The sequence below is a fragment of the Hylobates moloch genome, unplaced genomic scaffold, assembly GCF_009828535.3.
Source record: "Hylobates moloch isolate HMO894 unplaced genomic scaffold, HMol_V3 SCAFFOLD_13, whole genome shotgun sequence".
In the NCBI taxonomy this organism is placed as follows: domain Eukaryota; kingdom Metazoa; phylum Chordata; class Mammalia; order Primates; family Hylobatidae; genus Hylobates; species Hylobates moloch.
In genome coordinates, this window is record NW_026652288.1 from 63,626,912 (window position 1) to 63,637,742 (window position 10,831).

Here is a 10,831-nt window from a genome sequence, read left to right on the forward strand (position 1 = left end):
TGGGGCTTTCAGAGATGTATTGATTTAAATTTGTGCATCCACATTGTATTTTCCAGCCACTATGTTCATGCAAGTCTACAGAATAGAACACTCAGGAACATTAAGCATGCTGTGACTATTTTTTCCCATCACTTTGTTTTTTATAAGCCTAGAAGCTTTATCATCCCTTCAGGTCCTGGTTATGAGTGATAATGAAGCATATCATTGTCAGTGCTGTCAGATCAAGAAGGAAGAAGTTTCAAAACTAATAAAGTGTATGTTTACATGGTTCAAGGAACATATACCATGCAGAAAACACATATAAAAACACATACAAAACCCACCTATACTTCTGGTCTCATTATTCCCCCAAGTTTTTCTTAAAGATGATCAACACAACAAATTTTGAAAGATTGATGACATATCAAAAAATCACATTTGAACATAATCCAAACCCAGAGTCCACAGTGTGTGTTTGTGTATGTGAAGGCAGAAGAGGGGAGGTGGAGGAAAACAGGGAGAGGTGGGATGTGAACTCTTGTTGTGAGAAGAGCTAGACACCTGATGTACTCTTTCATTTAGCCTTCTAACTGACGGATCAAATGAGAAACTGTTTTGCTCTGTTTCTGAACTGATTGACATTTTAATTATTCTACAGCTGGAGGTGTTAATCACACCAGAGAATGAGGGGATAATTCCCAGCTGGTAAAATTTCACGCGATAGCTTGGCATGCACCAACATGCAGATAGTTTAAATTATTTGTTGAAGAAAAAAAATCAATATTTAAAACCTCTTCACAAATTAAACCAGCAACAATACAGCTATACTTCAAAACCTCCTTACCTATGATTTGCCCTTCCTATTTTTGACTCGCAGAGAGTCAAAACACCTTATGAATCTGAGAAATTCACAAATTTAAATGTTACTGATCTGAAAACTGTGAGAGGATTAAAAGAATTAAGATAATTGAATTTGGTTTTGTTTATAAAATGTAAACTTCATTGCTGTTCAAATTCTGTTGCATTATTTTTAATGTAAGCCTCTCTCTTAGAAGGTCCGTGTTGTTTGGTAATGATTAAAAATCTTAAAAGATGTGCTTAACTCAGAGAAATATTTGTGTTAGTTCTTCACATACTTATCTGATCATAAGAATAACGCAGAGTGTTATTTCAGACTCTCTTTAGAGTTTCTGATTTGATAGCTCCAGAATAAATGCTAGGAATCTGAATTATCAGAAATGATTCTGGGTAGGTGATGCTTAAAATCAGACAAGTATGGAAAACACTGAAATGCATATTCCGATTTTTAAATTAAATTTCATTTAGTTCTATTGGTATATATAGCAAATATCTATTTTTCCCAAGTACTGAAACATAAAGATAACTACCAAAATTTCTGCCTGTTAGCTCAGGTGGTTAAAAACTAAACTTGATATTTTTTCATAAAACAAATTCTCTTAAATATTCTAGTTTTACAAAAACAAAAATAAATGGGACTTAATTAAGTTGAAAAGCTTCTGAACAGCAAAATAAATATCAGAGTAAACAGACAGACTACAGAATGAGAGAAAATATTTGTAAACTCTGCATCCAACAAAAGGACTAGTATCCTTTGAATCTACAAGGAACTCAAAACAAATCAGCAAGAACAAAACAAACAAGCCCATTAAAATGCAGGCAAATTCCATAAATAGACAGCTCTCAAAAGAAGATATACAAATGGCCAACAAGCATGGAAAAATGTTCAACATCACTAATTATCAGGGAAATGCAAATTAAAACCACAATGAGATATCACCTTACCCTAGGCAGAATGGCCATTATTAAAAAGTCAAAAAACAATAGATGTTGGTGTGGATGTAGTGAAAAGGGAATGCCTATATGCTGCTGGTAGGAATTTAAAGTAGTATAGCCGCTATGAAAAACAGCATGGAGATCAGTACGGAAAGAACAGAAAGTAGATCTGGCATTTGATCCAGCAATCTCACTAGTGGATATCTATCCAAAAGAAAATAAGTTATATCAAAGAGATACCTGCATGCATATGTTTATTGTAGCACAATTCACAATTGCAAAGATATGGAATCAATCTGAGTGCCCATGAACTGATGAGTGGATAAAGAAAATGTGGTATATACACACCATGGAATATTAATTGGCCATAGAAAAGAACAAAATAATATCTCTTGCATCAATTTGGGTGGAACTGGAAGCCACTATTCTAAAGGAAGTAACTCAGGAATGGAAAACCAAATACTACATGCTCTCAATTATAAGGAGGAGCAAAGCTATGGATACAAAAAAGCATACAGAGTGGTATATTGGACATTAGAGGGGGATGGGCATAGGGTGAGAGGGAGGTGAGGAATAAAAACTACACGTTAGGTACAATGTACACTAGTCAGTTGACAGGTGCTCTAAAATTTTAGACTTCACCACAATACAATTCACACATGTAACCAAAAACCACCTGTACCCCTAAAGCTATTGAAATAAAAATAAATAAATAAATATTCTAGTTTTGATAGTTAATAGAACTTTTGACAATCAAATGTTTTTTTAGTTTTTAACTTTGTTGTAAATCTTGAGAATGTGGATGTACTTTCTTTTTAATACAATCAGCCTCCAATATTCAACAGAAAACACATTCTAAGAGGAATACAGCCACCTTAGACATTAACATTTTGTCTTCAAAGTAAGTTTTTCTCTATTTTTCATTAATGTGTATGAAGGAATCAAACTTCAAAAGTTATGATAAACGTGTTTTTAATCCATGTGAAATACACAGACATAGGTGTACGTCTGTATTTCTGATTAATTAGGGAAGGTCTTCAGGAAAGAGATGCACTGTCAAAAGTTTAATTCCCTATAGGGAATGTGTTACTATGTGCTAAGTTTCATTCTAGGTAAAAAAGCAAAGTTGAGACAGCCATCATTACCATTATAATTACCATTTTTTAAATGAAGAGACTGAAGTTTACTGAAAATAAATAATTCAAGGCTACATATTTTAAGTAGTAGATCTTGGACTTGAACAGAGTAAGTCTGACAAAAAAAATAAAAAAAAAACCTCAAACACAAAATAACTGTGTTCTACTGCTACTTTATCTTTAATCTTTCTCCTAAGTATACTGATAAAATATAAACATTATTAAGTTGGTATCTGATATGGTTTGGATATTGGTTCCCTCCAAATCTCATGGTGAAATGTAATCCCCAGTGTTGGAGGCATGGCCTAATGGGAGGTGTTTGGGTCAGAGGAGTGGATCCCTCATGAATGGTGTGGTGCCCTCCCTACAGTAGTAAGTGAGTTCTTGCTCTGTTAATCCATGTGAGAGCTGGTTGTTTAAAGGAGTCTGGCTCCTCCCCCTGCTCTCTGTCCCTCTTTCACCGTGTGTTGCACTGGCTCCCCCTTCACCTTCTGCCATAATTGTAGACTTCCTGAGTCCCTCACCAGGAGCAGATGCTGGCACCATGCTTCCTGTACAGTCTGCAGAACCATGAGCCAAAATAAAACTTCTTCCTTTATAAATTACCCAACCGCAAGTATTCCTTTATAGCAATGCAAGAACAAACTAACACAATTTCCTTCATAATCTCTTAATTTTTTTTCCAGTTTGGGGGTAAAAATTTAGAAAAGTAACAACTCTGTGTTTGATGAGCTGTGAAGCCCTGGTGTGGCAGAGGTTGTCTAGGACATAGAGCAAGCTACTGCTGCTGCTACCTTTAAACTTAAGAACAGAAGGAAAGATTAGTATGTCATTAGCTAGAACTGACTTTCAGAACTAACAAAAGGCTTAGAAAGATAATCTCAAGAGTCTTAGAGCTGTAATATAAATAAATTTGGCTGGAATATTTTCAGAGATCTCTTAACCAAACTGAGGAAACAGAGACTAGGTTGGTGACAGTCCTCTTACTTGAAACCAATCGCCTTCTCATTCCACCACCATTTTCTTTTTCCCATTGCTTTCTGTCAGCTTTTAGTAATAACAAGAAATGGCCTCTTGTCACTTAACTTTTAAGATGAAAAAGTTATATATACATATATAATGATGTGTATGTATATATCTAATGATTATATATATCTAATGATATGATATATATATCTCTAATGATATATGTGTATCTAATGATATATGTGTATCTAATGATATATATGTATCTAATGATATATATATCTAATGATATATATAATCTAATGATATATAAATCTAATCTAATGATATATAAATCTAATGATATATATTTCTAATGATATATATATCTAATGATATATATAATGATATATATATCTAATGATATATATATATCTAATGATATATATATCTAATGATATATATATATCATGATTGATATATCTAATGATTGATATATATCTAATGATTGATATATATCTAATGATTGATATATCTAATGATTGATATATATCTAATGATTGATATATATATCTAATGATATATATATCTAATGATTGATATATATCTAATGATTGATATATATCTAATGATACATATATATCTAATGATATATATATCTAATGATATATCTATATATATAGATATCTAATGATATATCTATATATATAGATATCTAATGATATATCTATATATATAGATATATCATTCTGTCTCTAAGACCTGTGTTTCATTTAGTACAGAAAAAAAAGACCAGTCCTCTATGAGTGCTGTACATTCTGAATTGTTCTGAAGAAAACATGCAAACTGACTCTGCTCCAAGGTTGTGAAGCTCTTAGGCCCTTAGGTTGCTGATTTACAAGTTGATGTCAACATGCTGTATCTTTTTATGTCTCCATTTATAATGCAGTTATGCAGGCAAGTTAAGCTATAAGGACATCATCATTGACGTTGCAATTTGTGTATATGTTTTCTACCTCATTACATTCTCATCTTTCTAGCCCAAAGCCATGGGATTCTGGCCTAGGCTATAGCTTACTCTCATAACATAATGAAAAATGCAAAATCATCACAGAGAAAGCTGATGGTTAAAATCTTTACCCCCAGTCAGTTGATTTATTGGTGTATATGGCTTTAGAGTCAAATACAAATTTGTCCAAGGCAAATTCAGGTAATTTTCTTCTTAGTATTTCCAGAGTTCCCACCTGAGACAGCCGGTAATTTTCAAAGGCAGAAATTTTAGCATCCTGTCAGTAAACATTTCTGGTTTAAAACAAAACCATACAAACAACACACAGAATAATAGTATGGGCTGTTTCTCTACAAAATCATAAAGTTTTAGATTATCTAGTAAATGGATAAATTTGTAATTGATGCTACTTTCCCACTTCTGTAGTTTATAACTTAACAAGACAATTCTGCCCTCTCAATACTATATTATCATGAGGAAATGTCTTCTGTGATTCTAGACATTAGTGATTGTTTTGGAATTTTCCCTGATCAACTGATTAATCCCCACCCCTGACTCAGCGCCTCAGACACAGAGTGAGGCCAAGAAATATCTGTTGGCTGAAAATACCCAATTCATTTAACTGAATTAACTGTTACTTAAAAAATCACTGGGAAAAGTCCACAGCAGGAAAGAACAATTAAGAAATTAAGAAATTCATTAATTGTTCTTGCCTACTAATATTTACAAAGCTATTCATTTGTTTGTTTAAACACACATATCTATCTATCTGTCTGTCTATCTATCTATCTATCTATCTATCTATCTATCTATCTATCATCTATCTATCTATCTCTATCTTTAAAGAAAGGTAATCTTGCAAAACATTTATGGAGCCTGGATTCTTTACATGAATTGAAAAAAGTTGAGTTTTTATCACTTGAAAACTAAAAAACAACTCTCTTTTTACACGTACAAATGTTAGTGTTAATAGACATAAAGATAACTTCATTTTATAATCTCTTATAAGAAAATATTTTTCTCATCTGGCTATAAGTGACAAATGTTTATCCTAAGGCTTTAACCTCCTAGTTCCTACTTCCAACTACAGCACTTGCTTATCATATATTCACACTATGCAAAATTTATATATTAACTAAAACTTATGTAGAAATTATCATATACATCAATGCTAAAATTCTAACACACCTGCAGAGATAAGTTTATCTGTCCATTGTCTGCCTCAAAATAATTAAGAGTAATTGAGGAAGGAGAGAAGTAAAAAAAAAAAATTGGGGGAGATGAGAAGCTATATATCACAGGACTCAACCTCAAAGCTATGTAACTTTGATGCACACATAGATTACAGTAAATAGAGTGTGGGTTAAATAAATAATAGAGTATGTTCACAAAATAGTAACATTGGCAATATCCACCAAAACTAAGGCTGTTGAGGCAGAAATAATTTGATAACAGTTTATTGGAAGGCAAATGTGAGGATTGACCTGGGAAAACACACCAACAAAATTGGGAGTGTTCTGGAGTCTGTGACAAGTTGGAAGGTGTTTATAAGAAAGCTTGGAAGGGAGGGGGGACTCCTCATATAGGAGTTGTCCATTATTATTGATGGGTACAATACAGAGGTTAAATCCTTGCAAACAGATTGCAACATACAGGCTAGAATGTCTACGTGCAAGACAGTCAGTAAAACTTTATAATTCAGAAATAAATCAGTGTCCTTTTCAGTGTCAGTAGGTTATGCATTTATCAGTACGTCAACAATTTGAAAGCTCACGATAAGATTCTTTACTCATGGACAGGATGTTGCCATGAATCACAAGACCTTCCCAAGGTGGGTTAATTTGGAAGCCTGTTTACTTTTAAAGTAAACTGTGAGATTTGAACTGTAGGTTATCAGCAAAAAATAAACCAATGGCAAAAAATAAATCAAATCTAATCTATTTATCTGAGGTTGACCCCTTCACAAAAGAAGGAAAGAGAAAAATAAAGAATGCTTTGCAGAATGGTTCTTCATGAAAAATGCTTTTCTCTCTCTCTCTCTCTTTTTTTCTTTTCTGTTTTTCCCAACTAGTTTAGATAGGAATCAGAGTTAAAGAGAACACTAGTTGGCTGCAAATAAAACACCTGTGATGCCTTTACAGCCAGTATCAACCCCTGATAGCCTAGTGTCCAGTGTGATATCAAGGTCATAGTAGCCAATCAAAAACATTCGCAAAATTAAAAATGCAATCTGTATCACCGTCAGGAATAATCTATCACCGAAAAATTTAGCCTTTTAGCAAGGTTATCAGAGAAAGAACATTATGGGCACTGAAGTATCATTTATCCAGAAATCCTGTCAAGTTTATTTTAACATAATTTCACCAGTGTTTCTCTGTAAGAGAAAAATTTGGTATACATGCCTTATTTATTTGTTCTTTGATAATCAGGGGCACTTTATGAAGGTCGCAAAGGCCCAAAAGGGGCTTTATAAACACTTGTTTACAAACTATGTAAAGCCTTAAAAAAATGTTTTTCTGATGCTAAACAGTTTTACCGTACGATTCTTTTTTCCTAAAAGGGATTTGAGCTCTGAACTGAACGTTTTTTCTTTTTCTATTTATGACACAAAATAAAGATACCCACAGGCCATGAGTCTGACAATACTTAATAAATGGATCTGAGATAAAGTCATAATTGAAAGGTAGTACCATTCTTTTTTTTGTAACTCTTGGATCAAGTTGCTGCTTTGTATAATTATGACATACTCAATCTCATAATGCATGAGTTAATGTACTCTTAAAATATTGTGTTATGAAGAAATAATTACATAGGCAGCAATCATTGTAAATTGAATCAATTCCTAATGTTAAGGGAAAAAATTAGGGATCAGATGACTGAAATGCCAATATTTATGATTATACTGCTTGAATTTTTTCATCTTGGACCATGTGCAAATGAAATACAAATCATAAGCAAGATAGATGCAAGTCAAGTACTTCATGTTCTGGACAGAGGGTAACACATCTCCCGGAATTGATGTTAATAATAAACAAACAGGAATTCTGCAATCAACATCTGGCAAAAGTGATGACAGAAAAAGAGCTACCCAGGGATATGTTTTATATCCAAGGCAGAGTTTTAGGAAGGGGCTGGGAAGCACGTGCTCACATTTCTCAAAAGTAGGATGTGTTTGTGATTGCTTGAATGCCAATAGGAATGGACTGGTTACCAGCAGATGAGAGAACTTCAGGTTGGAAGGAATTGCTGAGTTGCTGCCCGAGACCCAGTTTCCACGAATGAAGTAAAAATTGGGGAACTGACTTCATCACAAGTCAAGAATTGCATTTTCTAGAAATAAAAGGTCAGGGTAAAACCAGAGAAACATGGATTCAAGGTTCAGTCTCCCTGAGAACTCAGCTACAAATACTTAAACTCCTTTATACCTTCGATTTGTCCCAGATTCCAGAGTAGAACTGACTTCATAGGCGGGGTGGGTGTGAGGAGGAGATGAATGGGGACAAATCAGGGTGCAGATTCGGAGTCTACGGCAGAAGACTACTTATTAACTTCACCCTCAACTCCTTTCTTCTTCCCCTTTGAATTTTGAACCAGTGACTAGTAATTGGTACTTCATTTAGAGCATGTCTTAACTCTAAAGCTAATAGCACTTAAAATGCCAAGGAGCGACTTGGTATGAGTGTGCCTAGCCCCTTTAAAAGGAAAAAAAAATGTTGCAGGCTCCTAAGACTTCACCCACATGCCCTAATTCTAGGGGTGGGAGGATGACTTGATAGATGACTAACTAAATGCTTATATTGTGATGCTATTGCTTCTGAATGATTTATCAGAATTTTAGCACCCTGAGGAAATAAAAAATAAAATAAGGTTTTTAAAAAAAATATGGGGAGAGAGTAAAAAATCTGGATCCTTGGAGTGGGGAGTTGGAGATGATTAAGGGGTATGAAAAAATAGAAAGAGTGAATAAGACCTACTATTTGATAGCACAATAGGGTGACTATAGTCGATAACTTAAATGTACATTTTAATGATTTAAAGGGTGTAATTAGATTGTTTGTAGCTCAGAGGATAAATGCTTGAGGGGGTGGATACCCCATTCTTCATGATGTGCTTATTTCATATTACATGCCTGTATCAAACTATCCTATGTACCCCATAAAGATGTACACCTACTATATACCCACGAAATTTTTTTAAAAAATCTGGATTCTTCATTTAGTAAATACTTCTTGAGGGCCTAGCATTGTGCTGGGCACTGAAATAGCATGGTAAGCTAATGAGTCATGGTTCCTGACTTCAAGAAACTTGCCATCTAGCAAGGTAAGTAAACAAAGAGGCAATTGCAAGTATTATGACAGAGAAAAGGGCAAAGTTCTAGAGAAGCACACATCTAGGCACCTTCTCTGCAGAGAGTCCTGGTTAGCCAAGAAGATAAAGGAGGTACAGGGATGGGGAGAGGGATAGAGAAGAGTATTTTAGGCAGAAGAGACATTATATGTGGAGGCCTCAAAGCAAGAGAACAAATGATACATTAGAAGAAAAAAAAATCAGCAAAAGTAGAGCTCAGAGCACCAAACGGGTTGGGAAAATACAGAGGTAAGAATCCAGAAGCAGGTGAGACCAAGTCACATTCTAATTGGGGAGCCTCATGACAGGGCTTAGGCACCTGCATTTTTTAAAGCAGATTCTAACAGTTAAAAGAACTAAGAGCCTGTTCTTAACAAATTTCTCCATGTCATAAAATTCTTTCTTTAAAGGTTTAAACCCATCTCTCAGTGGCCTCTTACAGTCAACTGCCTTCACCATCACTACATGACTGCGTGGGACTTGGTAAGAAGAGCTAAGGAGCTGGTGGGAGTGAGATTCTAGCTTGTTTTTCAGCCACTGTGGTCCCTAAAAGATCCTATGGCGAGATGCCTTGGGCCATATATCACTAAGTCCCACCGACATGATTTCAACGGAAATCTCCAGCTGATTGTGATGCTGTTATTAGAGGATTACTTTGTGAATTACTAACATATACTGAAATAGAAATTTTATGACTTTAAAAGGAGTGCTTTTTTAAGAGATGTTGTTTTTTCCCTATATTTTATCAGAAAATTTAAAATGCAGACTGAAAAAAACAAATACATATTGAGTATCCCTTATCTAAAAAGCTTGGGACAAGAAGTGTTTTGGAGTTTTTCAAATTTTGGAATATTTGCATATACACAATGAAATATCTTGGGGATAGAACCCAAGTCACAACACAAAATTTATTTATGTTTCATATACACCTTGTACACCTAACCTGAAGATAATTTTCTACGATATTTTTAAACAGATTTGAGCATGAAACAAATTTGTGTACGTTGACTCATCAGGAAGCAGAAGTGTCACTATCTCAGCCACTCATGTGGATAATATGAGGATTTTTTTCTGACATTACCATCACTCCTGACTTTGAATTTACATGCTATTAATGAGCAATCATTTTCTTACACTTACTCACACATAGGTATTTAACTGTAAAAAAGAGGACACACCATTAATACAGTGAAAAAATAATGTGTTTGAGGTAACCAAACAGCACAGTGTCATAACCAGAATGCCTGTATCAGCTGTCAAACAACATCCACAAGCAATGGCAGACTTTCAGTCTCTACCTGCAATCCTCTGTTTAGATTAGAAGGTTACTATACATCGTATTGTATTTTGAGATAGGCAAAAAGAAGAATCAGAAGCACTTGAGGAAACAGAAAGTGGGTCCTCTAAAGATGAAGAAGCATCCTATTGGATGGCTTTTTAAAATGTTTCTTCCAGAATCTCATCTGCCTCAGTAACAACTTGTTTTAATTTTTCATTTTTTTGTCTTAGAATTCTTTCTTTGATTTTATAACTTACATGATTTCTTGTTCTGTGATGAATGCATGCTGCCCTAGTCCTTCAATAAGCCCATCACACATTTTCGCCATGCCATCTATAGGTA